At 43.5% G+C, this 14,031-nt stretch overlaps 1 protein-coding gene across 1 annotated transcript in view; it reads left to right on the top strand.

The window, feature by feature from the left end:
• LOC126248811 (ras-related protein Rab-3) overlaps window positions 1-14,031 on the top strand; it is an 831,249-nt gene that overhangs the window by 604,901 nt on the left and 212,317 nt on the right. The gene's annotated exons all lie outside the window — the stretch shown is intronic.

Genomic DNA, 14,031 nt, shown 5'->3' with positions numbered 1-14,031 from the left:
CATACCATCACGCCGGGTGACACGCCAGTATGGCGATGACGAATACACGCTTCCAATGTGCGTTCACCGCGATGTCGCCAAACACGGATGCGACCATCATGATGTTGTAAACAAAACCTGGGTTCGTCCGAAAAAATGACGTTTTGCCATTCGTGTGCCCAGGTTCGTCGTTGAGTACACCATCGCAGGTGTTCCTGTCTGTGATGCAGCGTCAAGGGTAACCGCAGCCATGGTCTCCGAGCTTGATAGTCCATGCTGCTGCAAAAGTCGTCGAACTGTTCGTATAGATGATTGTTGTTTTGTAAACGTCCCCATCTGTTGACTCAGGGATCGAGACGTGGCTGCACGATCCGTTACAGCCATGCGGATAAGATGCCTGTCATGTCGACTGCTAGTGATACGAGGCCGTTGGGATCCAGCACGGCGTTCCGTATCACCCTCCTGAGCCCACCGATTCCATATTCTGCTAACAGTCATTGGATCTCGACCAAGGCGAGCAGCAATGTCGTGAATACGATGAACCGCAATCGCGATAGGCTACAATCCGACCTTTATCAAAGTCGGAAACGTGATGGTACGCATTTCTCCTCCCTACGCGAAGCATCACAATAACGTTTCACCAGGCAACGCCGGTCAACTGCTGTTTGTGTATGAGAAATCGGTTGTAAACTTTCCTCATGTCAGCACGTTGTAGGTGTCGCCACCGGCGCGAACCTTGTGTGAATGCTCTGGAAAGCTAATCGTTTGCATATCACAGCATCTTCTTGCTGTCGATTAAATTTCGCGTCTGTAGCACGTCATCTTCGTGGTGTAGCAATTTTAATGGCCAGAAGTGTAGCTTGGCAACGCTCAGTATCGCGTAGCCAATGCGCAAACAGTCATAAGTAACAAATGAGAGAACAGAGAAGAGACGATGTATTTTGAGAGCAGAAATTTAAACCATTTCATATTACTGCTAGATTATTCGTTGTTTCATTGGGTCATTTACGGCTGCTGTAACGTTTTCACTACCATTGTTTTTCTCTGAGTGAAAGACATTGATGTGTGGTTATTTTAATTAAGTTATCGTCAAAAGTAACAATTTGAAAAAAATATATCACTCTGGTTTCCAACGCAGGGACGGGTGAGACAAATGTGTCCCATTGGTATTTTGAGGTGGAAACAGTATGACCCAGTGATAGCGATATGAACGATCATCATGTATTTCCACTTATGATATACATGATGACTCCCTGATGCTGTTATAAACTTCCAGATATGATGGAGAAGAGTAAATTTAGCAAGTTGACGTAAGTGATTCTAGTTCGGAAACGACTTAATCGAAAGGTATAAACGAAAATCTATTCATGTTCGTCCATAGCCTCACGCAGCGCTCGAACTATGGGCCCCAACTTCCGAACTCTGACCCTGACGCACAGAATTCCCGCTGAACACTCTCCAATCCTCTCAGATAATTTCCCCCGTGGAAGAACTAGTGACAGCGCACGTAATTTGATGTCGGAGAGGCCGAAAATTCTAAGTTTACAGTACAGTAATAATGAATTCGATTTAAGCACCCAAGTTTCGCAAGCTGCTACAGTTACTACAGTTGTTCAGACGCCAACAGCGTCACTGCAGCCATCGCATCAACGCACAAAGTTCTGTCGTGCCCGTTCTAAAATCCCCGGTGTCTTTTGAACAGTATCGCAGGCAGCGAGAATTCTTGCCGGGAGATACTCTTCAGACTCGGAAGGAGTCTTGCGAACAATTATAACTTTCCATTCGTTCGTTTTCGGACCAGGGTCTCTTGCCTCAAACTGATACATTTACTTTTATATATCCACGAAAATTTGTATCATCATCGCGGAATCTCACAGTACATTTTCAGAAAAATACTTGGATCGTATGAATGATCATATATGAAATTTCGGTCTATTACGAGAAATAGCAAGGTCTTTATCATTACATACAAATTCGAGTGTCTCATGTGATAACCACATCGATCTGCGTGTGATGTGATGCGAAACGGTTTTTACGCAAATCAGTTTGACAGATGGTACATGGCAACAACATGCTGCAGATTCTCATTCGTTTGCTGATAATCTGTCGTGGGCCACATACATCCAAATGACAGCGAAAGTATTAAATGCAACCACCGCAGCTTCGATAACTTTTTACTTCTTTCTTGAAACGACATTTAAGGTGGTTGTTTTGTTGTATAGCTGAAGCCCGCCTCTCGTGGTCGTGCGGTAGCGTTCTCGCTTCCCACGCCCGGGTTCCCGGGTTCGATTCCCGGCGGGGTCAGGGATTTTCTCTGCCTCGTGATGGCTGGGTGTTGTGTGATGTCCTTAGGTTCCTTAGGTTTAAGTAGTTCTAAGTTCTAGGGGACTGATGACCATAGATGTTAAGTCCCATAGTGCTCAGAGCCATTTGAACCATTTTTTTGTATAGCTGAAGGTAAATCTTAGCGTGGATAGTAATGAAACTTCCTCACAGATTAACTCTTGTGTGCCTGACGGGGACTCAAATCAAGAACTTTGCATTTCGCAAGTGTTTTCCTTACCAATTGAGCTATCCAAGTACGACGTCATCCCCTTCACGGATTTACGTCTGCCAGTACCTATCTGAACCTAGAAACAATCCCATAGGCTAAGGCTACACTATTTCTCCATGAGATCCTTTCTTCGAACAATGATAGTCTCACTAGACAGACAAAGTCGCGAAACGCCCTGATAGCCGAGCGCGTTAACGCACCGCATCTAGGATACGGGGAGGCGATCCTTACGTGATGGGCTGGCGATCCGGCCAGCCTGGATCTAGTTTGTAGGTTGTTTCTCAACTTCCACTAAGTAAATACCGGATTGGTGTCGAAGTTACGCCTCTGGTAGACTCTACGCAAACAAAGGAAACGTTCTCATACTTCCACATGAGATTTATTCTAGGCGCAGACAGATGTACAGAATTCCGTCCTGGAGGGTGACTAATACACTGATGGCCACAAAACCCACGATCATCATCATCGTTATCATGGAAAGTCGGAGACACGTTCTGGAAGAAGAAAAGCTGTGAGGGCGAGTCATGAGTCGTGGCTGGATATCAGAGTAGGTAAGAGTACCGTCCGCCGAAGGCTGGGTTCCGGGTTCGAGTCCCTGTCAGACGCACCGTTTTAACCTGCCAGCAAATTTAAAAACCGCGTACATACCGCAACAGAGTAAATGATGCGTTCTGGAAGACAATAGGGTGAATGCGAGTTGGCGAATCCAGCGAATCTGATGCCATGACGATAATCTCAGATATGATTATGAACAGTAGAAAGTAACGAGATCATACACATACTGTATTCAGGCTGTTTAAAAACAACTGTCACATATTGTTCAAAACTGGAAGAAAAGTTCCAATAATTATGTTTCCGCAAAGCAATACCTGTTCAGTTATGGACCGTTGAAGATCTACATCTAGTAATCGAGGAGCTGAGGCATCAGAGCCGATTCAGTATCAGTGTAAGATCGCGAATTGTCGGTGACAGAAACATGGAGCCATACACTTTAGCGGACAAACTAACACGTGCTGTGTGTCACTGATTTCTGCGCGATGCATCATCAGTAGTGATGGAGAACGTTACCCCTCCAGAAAGACAACGGCTTTGGTTTTCACACCATACAGCGCCAGATACTTTTCTACGGATCGTTTGACTGTACGTCAGTGCAACGTTTCGTAGGCGTTTGGTCGACATGGCATGGCCTTCGCGTTCACTGAGCCTGAATCCGTTGGATTTCTAGCTGTAGGGACATTTATTTATAGGAACTGGTGTACGCTCAACCCATCGACAACGTGCAGACGTTACAGGAGTGTGTATCAGTGCATGTGACGCAGTCCGAATGGGCCCGGTGTATTTGAAAGAGTGCGTGAGTCACCGCGAAGAATGGCTGAAGATGTGTCAGGATGCATGGTAACCACATGCAGCATTGTCAATAGTGTCTACTTCCACGTAACAAACAGATGGTACACATAATAATGATATATATAATTTCCAGGCACAAACACACACACACACACACACACACACACACACACACACACACACACACACACATGCCCACAGGTACGCTCATTCATTCTCGAGTGAATAGTGAGAGAACGGGAGATAGTACTGGTTAGTAACAGTCTTGGTTGCAATTTTAGTTTTTTTTTATTTTTCAACTACGCGTTTCGCCTTATTTACCCATCTTCAGGTTGATATACATAGAAAACAGAGAACAAATACATCTATTTAAGAATCGCGATCGCGTTGTGCAGACTTGGATAACCTAAAAGCATGTATAAACAGATCAAATACTCGAAGAGCAAATACCTTAATTTGGTATTTCTTAGAACGATCCTTTAGACAGTGTAGCCAAAGGGCATCGTCGGATACATCAGGCCAACATCGCCTTCGTTAAACTTAGAAAAACTAGAAATATAAAATAGTAAAAACAGATAAGGAAATTCACCAGTGATCGGACACACAGAAATGTAATCATATTGCCGAAGCCTTATGATAAGGCCTTACCTTTTCTAGATGGACGCGAGTGACTCCAAGACCTGCATAACGCGTTCGCGTTCACAGGAGCGAGTAACAGAATAAGATGGGGCTCAGGTAGTAAGCATAATGCACCACAACGTTGTGTATTAGTACTGACGCCTAATACAGAATCACCTCAACAGGTGGCGTTGCCACGCAGCTGTTGGTAAGAATGAAAGATCGTAAACTGGATATACATACCCACTAAAACTTTATAAATGTAATGCACAGAAAACATTAGTAAGATGGAATTACTAGGAGCAACACCTGCGCAATAACTTATCCTGAAATTTTGACGAAGTAAAATACAAATGAAGGGGATAAATTTAAAATGAGAAAACAGGGTGTATAATACAACATACAGGTGCAGTACATAAACAGATTTTACGTTGAAAAATAAAAAAAAACTAAAATTGCAACTAAGACTGTTTTTAAACAATACTGTTAAGCACTGGTTTGCTGTATGCCACATATGGATTGAGAGAACGGTAGAGTCCCGATCTCATTTGCACAAGTGAAGCTTTAGTCATCATTTCGCGAGAGACAGACTCTCAGTTGCACTGCAATGTGCACCTCATGGCCGAATGATCGAAAGACTACTTCCTGCACAATATGAGGAGATACATCACCAACAAGCAGAAATCCCTTGTAGTTTTCGATTAGTAGAGCCTGTGAGGCAGCATGGTGCACTCCCTTAGCCTGTTTTTTGCTGACGCCTCCATCTATATGGTATGCATACATTTTGTATCTGAGCGTTACAAACTCCATAATCTGCAAGCCATTAGCCTCGTCCTTCATCGGGAGAATAACCTTTTTGTTCTGTGGTGTTATACCGTAAGGATTATCGGCCACATCTCCAGATGTGTTAAATTCCTTGGTATTGTATCTAATTGCTTCATGTGGATCACAGCTTTTCACCTAGTTCATGAAACGATCTGTATCGCTATAAAGTAACTTAACACCAGCGAGCCCGCATTTCGTGGTCGTGCGGTAGCGTTCTCGCTTCCCACGCCCGGGTTCCCGGGTTCGATTCCCGGCGGGGTCAGTGATTTTCTCTGCCTCGTGATGGCTGGATGTTGTGTGCTGTCCTTAGGTTAGTTAGGTTTAAGTAGTTCTAAGTTCTAGGGGACTTATGACCATAGCAGTTGAGTCCCATAGTGCTCAGAGCCATTTGAACCATTTTAACACCAGCGAAGTTTGGTTTAGCAAATCCGTAGTGGATCGGACGCACGTGGAGTTCGAATACCGTACGTCAAGAACACACATGCCGATATAAACAGGCCTCGTGAACTCCTCTGAAGCCTTAGCCATCTGCTCAGTGACTAGATCTTCAATGAAGATTGTGACCCGCTTAAAATTTGGCTTGATGAAGTAATCTCGTGCACTATAACGCCCATCCCCGCGGTAAACTAAATGAATTTCGCGGTGGGTTCTAACAGTCTCCATGGTTTTCTCGAAAATTAAATTATTCATTAATTTATAAAAGTCTATTTCAAAATCACACGTCACGAGAGACCTCTGCTAGGTATTGAGATCAACATATTCCTTTAACCATGGTCGCTGGTCGAAGAAGATGCTCCGGGTGATTCTAACAAGTTTCATCCCAAACTTGAGACATTCCTGGAGGTTCCTGGAGAGTAGAATTATTTTAGGGCGACAAACATTTGATCTTGGTTTTAAAGGAGATGACCAACGTCTGACCGTGGTTTTAAGGGAGGTTTAAGGGAGATTTAGTCACAATATATTTTAACTGGACAACTATATCGAATTGGTGACAATGGAGATATAAATATAAAAAGCAGGCATACCTTACTTACGAGGCGAGGCATGTTGCCAGTACCGACCGAGAAAGAAGTATATGTTTCCACTCTCCCGACCAATCTGGACGTATAGGCTACGCCATTGTTTATTTATTTCCCACATTCCCTTGAACCAAACCGTCTTCCTTCCGTAGAAGCACGAGCGAAAATATTTCAAGATCTGTCAATCAGGGAATTTGAACTATTTGTAAACTTCGAGAGATTATCATATGTAACAGCCCTCACTGATTAAATATACTAGAGCTGTAAGTATTTAAAAAATTCTACAATACGGGAGATCGCAAGAAATAAGGGAGAGTTGGTCTCCCTAGCTTATTCCCCACTGTTGGCATCAACTTGGGGATGGAATCATTTCGCAGGAATAGGCGCTCCGGACACAGTGACAAGTCGTTGAGTAGGTCACGCAAATCGGTGAGACATTCCAGATCTACCTCCAGAACATACCCCTACCGACATCAGCAGTCGCACGATGGATCATACTAAAGATATTATCTTTAGATAGCCATCAGAATCCACCAAACTGTATAGTTTGTTGCACGGTATGGCAGTAACGGCACTAGAGACTGTTTTTATTGGAAATAAATGTTGTAACTCAAATAGACAGACGTCTGTATTCCCCTCATTCATTCGAGGGTTATTGATATTGGTGTACCTTTGGATGCACTGGCGAAGTCCCCTCGGAATCCCGAGTTCGAAAAATAAGCAACATATCAACACTGGTCAACAGTTTGATGTTGATACGTGACTTTTTTCAACATTACGTCTCACAAAAGCCTGGTACGCCGTAATAGAAGGAAAGTTCCAGTTTATTTGCCCAGGTATACACTCTGGAATTTCTCATAAACATCTGCAGGAAAGCGCACATCTCTCTCCTCGTACAACTCTCCCCCTTAATTAGAGATATTGAATTCCTGCGTAACATTCACCTCTTGCCTGTACTCCACATTCGTTATGGCAGTGCCTGTGTGTTTGCTGGTGGATGTGGTTATATCAGGCAATGAGGTTTCTTGGAGTCTCTGCTTCAAATTCAGGTATTCAGACGAAAAGACCCCTTTCTTCGTCACAAGCTGAAACATTGTATCATCAGGATACGCAGTTCTGGTGATATGCATATCCTCCCGATGCATTGTCTCAGCAAGTTTCTGAAGAGGTATGTGCATGAATCGTAGCAAATCCGAGGAGCAGAATAATATTCCCGACGTGATTTGCTCGGAAAATGAAATGTATTTTTCTACATCGGCAGGTATGACACCGACCTTACGACGTTACCTAATAGTTACTCGTAGTGTAGATTCTCTTTCACACAGCATCCCTTACGAGCAAACGAGCTCCGTCGTTACCGCTGGCCGGAGTGGCTACAGTCTGGAACCGCGCGACCACTACGGTCGCAGGTTCGAATCCTGCCTCGGGCATGGATGTTTGTGATGTCCTTAGGTTAGTTAGGTTTAAGTAGTTCTATGTTCTAGGGGACCGATGACCTCAGAAGTTAAGTCCCTTAAGTCCCATACTGCTCAGAGCCATTTGGACCATTTTTTTGCGTCGTTACCTGTGGTTACTCGTTCTTTAGGTACGTGGGCTCTGTTTAAAAGGAATAGTTCGATGTAGTCAAGGTCGAGCGCGTATGTCTGCTTCCATGCTAATTTGCTGTGTTCCTGCAGTCAGATGGTTTATGAACTGGCTAGAATTGCTAGTTAATAAAGTAAATGGTTCAAATGGCTCTGACCACTATGGGACTTAACATCTGTGGTCATCAGTCCCCTAGAACTTAGAACTACTTAAACCTAACTAACCTAAGGACATCACACACATCCATGCCCGAGGCAGGATTCGAACCTGCGACCGTAGCAGTCGCGCGGGTCCGGACTGCGCGCCTAGAACCGCTAGACCACCGCGGCCGGCGTTAATAAAATACACAAAAGCACAAAATAAGAGTTAAATGAATAATTTACTAACAATTCATGTAGGAGACAGTGAATTACGTTGAATAATGTTTATTGAATAAAGGAAATCTCAAACAAAGGGGAAGTGGTCTTACGATATTCAGTTAAAATACAGCCAGAAAATGCCCTTATCAAATACACTAAAGTTACTTTGAGAGCGTTACGAGAATGGTAGCAAAATCCACAAACTAAGTCCATTTCCTAGTCACAATACAGGAAATGTTCACAATTTCAAAACAGTTCAGAGTTCAACTTAATGATATACAGATTAATAAATGTGAGATGAAGAGTAGAAACTCATACACTGTCTGTTCTCAGTCTCGTTATATAAATGGAAAAAGTTAGAGCTGTAATGTGGACCACATTCAGGCCTCTCGAAATATAAAGTCCCTTCGAAAGTTAAAGTACTGTAGCGGCCGATCACCGCCCAGAGTCTATCACTGACATGACTGAATATCACACCTTATCACTGGCAGGTCTGCCTTCTTCCAGAACGAACATCCAAGTGCCCAAAATCGCTCCCTTGAACTCTTCATTTGAAAAGTCCCAGTCTCCACTTGACCCCCATACTGTTCTCTTACTGTTTGATTTTCGATTGGCTGTAGGCCGACCGCACCAAAAATACATCGTTATTAAGCTCTGCAGACGTGAATTGACTCAACATGATCCGTTGGACTAAACTAATATATTACAACAATATTTAACTGAAGAAATATTATAAACTTTCAGTCACACTCAGACCATTCATAATTGGTATAAAAAAAAGTTTTGTCGTTAAATAGAAAGGACAGTATGCCTGCGCAAGTGCGCTCACGATAAATGACAACAGATTGTCGTTAAATATCGTTTAAACAACTATTCAAGCCGGCTTGGCGCAAGAGTCTTTTGGCACTCCTTTACAATGGTGGTGTCAGCTGTCCTCTTTTAAATTGCCATAATACTGTATTCTCAATTATAATTAATATTTAAATAACGTTACCAGCAAATTAATAAACTATTCGTAAAATAAATACACAAGTATGTCAAAATGTGTGGTCATTTTTCCCGTTTTCCGTCGTTTCTTAGTTGCTTCAAAATTCATGGAGGTATGTTCCGTGTCTGCAACTAAATGAGTTTTTCAGATTAGAAACAAGTTTTGTAGCTCAAGTTTCGTGAGGTTAAATTATCGTTTGCTGTTACTCACGATTTCCAGTGTTGCCTGTTCACGTGGTGTGGTCCTGGATACACTATGTAATCAAAAGTATCCAGACATCCCCAAAGACATACTTTTTTCATATTGGGTGCATTGTGCAGCCACCTACTGCCAGATACTCCATATCAGCGACGCCAGCAGTCATTAGACATCGTGAGAGAGCAGAATGGGGCGCTCCGTGGAACTCACGAACTTCGAACGTGGTCAGGTGATTGGGTGTCACTTGTGTCATACGTCTGTACGCGAAATTTCCACGTTCCAAAACATCCCTAAGTCCACTGTTTCCAATATGATAGTGAAGTGGAAACGTGAAAATATACGTACAGCACAAAAGCGTACAGGCCGACCTCGTCTGCTGACTAACAGAGACTGCCGACAGTTAAAGAGGTTCGTAAAGTGTAATAAAAGACATCTATCCAGACCATGACACAGAAATTCCAAACTGCATCAGGATCCACTGCAAGTATTATGACAGTTAAGCGGGTGGTGAGAAAACTAGGATTTCATGGTCGAGCGTCTGCTCATAAGCCACACATCACGCCGGTAAATGCCAAACGACGCCTCGCTTGGTTTAAGGAGCGTAAGCATTGGACGATTGAACAGTGGAAAAACGTTGTGTGGAGTGACGAATCACGGTACACAATGAGGCGATCCGATGGCAGGGTGTGGGTATGGCGAATGCCTGGTGAACGTCATCTGCCAGCGTGAGTAGTGCCAACAGTAAAATTCGGAGGCGGTGGTGTTATGAGGTCGTCGTGTTTATCCTGGAGGGGGCTTGCACCCATTGTTGTTTTGTGTGGCACTATCACAGTACAGGCCTACATTGATGTTTTAAGCACCTTCTTGCTTCCCACTGTTGAAGAGCAATTCGGGGATGGCGATTACATCTTTCAACACGATCGAGCACTTGTTCATAATGCATGGCCTGTGGCGGAGTGGTTACACGACAATAACATCCCTGTAATGGACTGGTCTGCACAGAGTCCTGACCTGAATCCCACAGAACACCTTTGGGATGTTTTGGAACGTCGACTTCGTGCCAGGCCTCATCGACCAACATCGATACCTCTCCTCAGTGCAGCACTCCGTGAAGAATGGGCTGCCATTCCCCAAGAAACCTTCCAGCACCTGACTGAACGTATGCCTGCGAGAGTGTAAGCTGTCATCAAGGCTAAGAGTGGGCCAACACCATACTGAACTCCAGCATTAGCGATGGAGGGCAGCCAGGTGTCTGGATACTTTTGATCACGTAGTGTGTGTGTTCATTCGGTCCCCATACTCCAGCTGCCCCATTTCAGGCGTTTTTTATTCACATTTATTACAGCTCATCATTTGCACTTATAGTTATGTGATCAACATGTGTGTGTTTACAGTTTGTAGTGTTGCCAACTGTCACTGTATGTTTACTTTTTTCTTTTGTTTGTGTAGTTTGATATTTCTTATTTGTTTTGTGTGTTTGTGAATGTGTGCGTGCGTGTGTATTTTGTTACGTGTGAATGAGTCACTCACTGTGACAGGGCTTTCTTTACTGATTTTTTAAATCTGTCGATGTGTTATTCTTTGTGATTGGTTGGTTGATTTGGGTGAGGGGACCAAACAGTGAGGTCATCGGTCGCATCGGATTAGGTAAGGCTGGGGAAAGAAGTCGGCCATGTCCTTTCAGAGGAACCATCGCGAAAAACCTAAATCAGGATGACCGGACGCGTGGTTGAACCGTCGTCCTCCCGAATGCAAGTCCAGTATGCTAGCCATTACGCCATCTCGCTCGTGTTATTCTTTATGTGAGTGCATATGTACCGGTATATATATAATCTCTGTGTGTGTGTGTGTGAGAGAGAGAGAGAGAGAGAGAGAGAGAGAGAGAGAGGGGCAGGGAGGAAGATCCATTGATTATTTATTATGGTTGGGTTTCACTATTGTTTGTTATTGTTTTAGTGGCTAACATAGTCAGTAGCTCACTGATCATGTTAGCCACGAAAACTATAACAAACAGAAATGTGAAGCATAACCAGAATAAATAATCAATGAACCTTCCTCCCCCCCCCCCTCTCACCACTCTCTCTCTCTCTCTCTCTCTCTCTCTCTCTCTCACACACACACACACACACACTCACACACACATACACACACACAGATATATATCTAGTCATGTAAAGAATAACACATCCACACATTTTATTTTAAAAATAAATAATTAAAGCCCTGTCACCACAAATGACACAGTCACACATACACACACAACAAATGAATAATATCAAACCACACATACTACACAAACAAAAGACGAAAGATAAAACGCAGTTGGCGACACTGCACACTGTAAACACTCATATGTTGATCACGCAATGAAAAGTGTAAGTGATTAGTTATAATAAACATGTGTTTAAAACACCATAAATTGGTCAGTTGGAGTATGGAGACCGAAAGAACACATTTCCGGTACCACAAACATGGACTAGCAACACTGGAAGTGGTAAGTAACACCAGACGATAATTTAAACTCACGAAACCTGTGCTACAAAAGTTGTCTCTACTCTGAAAAACGTGAGAAAACGTAACATTGTAACATACTTGTAACCACTACGTAATACCTTTCTTAGATATACAAAAACAAACCTTATATTACAGGCCACTGAAGATGCTTCATAAATACAAGAAGCGAAACTCATATGGCAAAAAACAAACTGACTTTCATTTAGTTGCAAAGACGGAACAGACCTCCATGCAGATGTGAGGTATTCATGCTGCACTCATTTTCTGTGTAATGGAGAAGAATACAATGCTCTGACAAACATTTCCGCAACGAAAAGATATAAAAAACGGAATAAATCAAGGAATAAAATACACAAATAAGCAGCTTTCAGAGACAGTAGATATAGTGCAATGTTATCATCTGAGATACTGTATGCTGCAATCGCATGAAGCTTTTGAAAGTTGTTAATTCAGAGGTTCACTGCAAAATGTTTATTCACTGGGAAAAATTGACTTCTGTAGTTTTAAAGATATTGACATATTGTTGTGTCATTTGATGCACTTCATTTTTTGGCATCGCCGGTGTATTCAAAGTTTTCAATAGGTGAGAGATCTGCAGTCGAACATTTTGTGTATACAGAAAGGCCCGTACAGGACCTGCAACATGCGGTCGTGCATTATCCTGCTGAAATGTAGGGTTTCGCAGGGATCGAATGAAGGGTAGAGCCACGGGTAGTAACACATTTGAAATGTAACGTCCACTGTTCAAAGTACCGTCAGTGCGAACAAGACGTGACCGAGACGAGTAACCAATGGCACTCCATATCATCACGTCGTGTGATACGCCAGTATGGCGATGACGAATACACGCTTCAAATGTGCTTTCACCACGATGTCGCCAAGCACGGATGCGACCAGCATGATGCTGTAAACAGAATCTGGATTCATCCAAAAAAATGACGTTTTGCCATTCGTGCACCCAGGTTCGTCGTTGGGTACACCATCGCAGGTGCTCCTGTCCGTGATGCAGCGTCAAGGGTAACCGAAGCCATGGTCTCCGAGCTGATAGTCCATGCTGCTGGAAACGTCGTCGAACTGTTCGTGCAGATGGTTGTTGTATTCCAAACGTCCCGATCTGTTGACTCAGGGATCGAGACGTGGCTGCACGATCCGTTACAGCCATGCGGGTAAGATGGCTGTCATCTCGGCTGCTAGTGATACAAGGCCGTTGGGATCCAGCACGGCGTTCCGTATTACCCTCCTGAACCCACCGATTCCATAATCTGCTAAGAGTCATTGGATCTCGACCAACGCGAGCATCAATGTCGCGATACGATAAACCGCAATCGCGATAGGATACAATCCGACCTTTATCAAAGTCGGAAACGTGATGGTACGCATTTCTCCTCCTTACATGAGGCATCACCTGGTAACACCGGTCAACTGCTGTTTGTGTATGAGAAATCGATTGGAAACTTTCCTCATGTCAGCACGTTGTAGGTGTCGCCACCGGCGCCACCTTTGTGTGAATGCTCTGAAAAGCTAATCATTTGCATATCACAGCATCTTCTTCCAGTCGGTTAAATTTCGCGTCTGTAGCTCATCATCTTCGAGGTGTAGAAATTTTAATGGCCAGTAGTTGCGTAATTTGTATTGAAGGTGAGAAGCGAACGTATGAAGCAGTATTCATGTTCCTCGTCTAGATTCTTAACGTTGATACAAGCGTTCAGCGAAAATATTTGGAGGAAGAGAGCTGAAACTGAACCCCAAATTAATTGAATCAAAAGCATGTGAGTACAAATCGAGGTCGATTACGTGGCTCAGTGCCTTACCAGACTCTCTTTAATGGATATCAGAAACATGGCTTAGTATGACACTCTCATTAAAAGTTCCATACCACTCTTCAATTGACACACCCCTCGATATCACATCACCCTTATCCCAAATTTTGACAATGCTTGTCTCTCCAGCAGTACCGCTTGCTTTGGGGGGATGTGGCAGCTTACAGTACAGAATTGCCTTGCACTGCATGGAAGAATACCGATGAGTCTTGATGATATCAGAGAG

Source organism: Schistocerca nitens, chromosome 3 (assembly GCF_023898315.1).
Source record: "Schistocerca nitens isolate TAMUIC-IGC-003100 chromosome 3, iqSchNite1.1, whole genome shotgun sequence".
Lineage (NCBI taxonomy): Eukaryota > Metazoa > Arthropoda > Insecta > Orthoptera > Acrididae > Schistocerca > Schistocerca nitens.
Note: the sequence above shows the minus strand (reverse complement) of the source record. Positions and strands in the feature narration are given on the sequence as shown.